Here is a 2889-nt window from a genome sequence, read left to right on the forward strand (position 1 = left end):
TGCATGTACAATTTTGATTGTTGCTGCAAGTTTTTTTAAGGGCAAATCTTTTGGAGTAAACACCCTGGATGCAATTCTAGATCAGCTGCTTTCCAGCTCTATAACCCTATGCCAATCCCCCCACCTTTCTGTGCCTCAGTTTCCTCTTCTGTAAAATGGGCAAATGACCCTGCGTGGAAGGTTTGTGGGCATTCAATGGAACTATGCAGATCCACCTCGCTGGGTTCCTTCTTGTAACTCAATAAGACAGATTTGTTCCAGCCTCAGGGACTTTGCACTCTCTGTTTCCTCTATCCAGAATGTTTTTCCCCCTAATAGCCACATATCTTGCTTTGTCACTTTGTTCAGTTTTCTGACAAATGTCACCTCCTTCAGGAATGCCTTCTTGGACCACTGAACTGAAAACTCCCCTCTTCCTGGACCCAATCCCTCTCTATCTGCTTACGTGCCTTCATTTCCATGCTTTAGCATCCATTACTATCAGAGACAATAGCCTATACATCTATTTGTTATGTGTCTCCCCCAACTAGAATGCTAGCTCTATGAGGGTAGGAATCTCACTAGTTGCCCGCTGCTGCATTTCCAGTGCCTAGAAACTGTGCCTAGCACAGAATATTGCTTGAACTGCACTGAATTTAAAAGTATGTGGCACATCTGTAAGTTTGAGATAGTTTCAGCATACAACTATAGGTAAAAGGAAATTTTTTTTTAAACCTGGTGATCAGTAAACCCACACCGCTCCCATGATGGAGAACTCACTCTGCTCAGTGGAGTCTGCCCTGCTCTGACCTGGAGAAAGTTCTGGCTCCACAAGGCTGGGGCCTGTCTCTTCAAGACATCCCTTACTCCAAGGGGTGTCAACCTCAGACCCATCTGTTCCCCCAGGCTGGAATAGCCTGCAGGGACTTTGTGACAGAAACTGAAGTCCTGGGAAGCTGCCTTTCAAGCTGAAGGTCCCCAGTTCCTCTCAGGATGGGGTCTCTAGCCCTCTCCCTAACCCAACCACCCTCCTGCCCCAACCTCAGGCTGCCCTGCTTCTCTCCCACGGCAAAGCCTAGAGCTGAGCGCAAAGTGTAGTCAAACAGTCTGCGCAGAACTCTGCACCTTCTCATTCACAGAGTTTGTGGCCCACTAGGACCTCTAGTTCCTTGCTTACCCACTGCTGAGTCAGCTAGGTTTCTCCAACCTGACTTAGGCCTCTGATTTCCTTCTCTTTTAAGTAAGATTATTACATTTACTCCAGTTTAAAGGATCTGGCATCTTCTTGCTTCTAACTCAGGCAACAGCTCTGGCTCAAATGCCCTCCAGGCTGAGTGAGACTCCTTTGGCCTCCTTCAAAGCCCTGGTTTTGATGTCGAGGAGACAATGCTGAAGACAAAAACCTGTGGCCCAGCTATACAAACCTCACCAGGCCCATCAGCCAGCATGCACAAACACACCCGTACAAACACCTTCATAAAACAGCTATTTATTGAGCAGCTACAACATTCGTGCCTTGGAATAGACACTGGGGTTCAGCAGTGAACAAGATCTGAGTTCCTGCTTTCGTAGCGTAAACGGTATACTGGGGAAGCAGACAGTAATCAAACCATCCTCCTCTTATCTGCATCACACGCACAGGCAGAGATGCATGGGTCCAGCAACCACACATGTGTGACCACAGGCTCCTACCCCTATAGACTCCGCTGGGGGATCAGGCAACAGGGTCCCAGTCTCAGGGGCACCTACTTGGAGTGATCATATCTGTCCATGGACCTGACAGTGATGACTGCCCCATGGCACCACCAGGCTCACAAATCTACATAAATGGGGTTCACCCCCACCTCAACTATGGCAACCCCCATAAGAGCCCCATGGGTTCTGGAAGCCTCCCACCCCGAGGGCCACAGCCAAAAGCAGGTGCAGAGGCAGGTGAAAGCCTCCACCCCAAACAGTGTATCTGAGGATCAGGGCAGGCACAGGTCCTACCTTCCATCTCCAGCACCCACTTCTTCCCCACGCAGACGGCCTCACCTTCAGCCTGCCTGGCATTGCCCACCACACATGCCCCCCCCATACACACACACATTCGTTCTCCCAACAAAGAGGTGCCCACTTCCCTCCCAGTGCCAGGCACTATCAGAGACTTGGGGGACATAGCGAGGCATGAGGCAGAAAAGGCTTTGCTCTCTTGGACGTGCAGATGAGCATACACTTCTAAATGCAATCAGGGCCATGAGAAAGAGAACAAGGGCTGTGAGAAAGCAAAGCAGGTTGTCAGGGGACTGATTCAGAATAGGAGTATTAGAGAAGGACTCCTTAAAGAAACGACATTTGAGCAAATGGCGGCAGGTAAGCAGGAGTTCACCATGGAGAGCGGCATGTGCCAAGGTCCTGAGGCTGCAAGGCAATTGCAGGAGAGGAACAGAGGGGAGGCCAGTATGGCTGGAGCTCAGACAATAAAGGATGGGAAGGAGATGAGGCCAAGGGAGGAGGGCAGGGCCAAGCCGCCAGACCCTCATTTTGAGATCTTTGTGCCTAGGGCAGAGGAAACCATAGAAGGTTGTAAAGCAAGGCAGGGATCATAATGCAACTTGGGTTTTATCAATGCTGACCCACGCAGACCAGAGGGTGGGGATTGTGGCATCGAGAGTCGAGACAGGGAGACTAGCCAAGACACATGTCAAGGTGGTGATGACCTGCATTCAAGAGTTGATGGCAGCAATGGAAGCACGAGGTTGGATCTGAAGTTGATTAAGATTTCCCAACCCATTTGGCACGGGTTTGGAAAGACTATAAACCACCTACAGAGCCATCCCTGGGCTTCGGCTACATCCAGGAGCAGGGGATTGAGGAGAACCCCCCTCCCCCTTGGCATGTGCATTTGCCCCGCAGCCACAGCCAAGCAGA

The sequence above is a fragment of the Tamandua tetradactyla genome, chromosome 9 (genome assembly GCF_023851605.1).
Source record: "Tamandua tetradactyla isolate mTamTet1 chromosome 9, mTamTet1.pri, whole genome shotgun sequence".
Taxonomy (NCBI): Eukaryota; Metazoa; Chordata; class Mammalia; order Pilosa; family Myrmecophagidae; genus Tamandua; species Tamandua tetradactyla.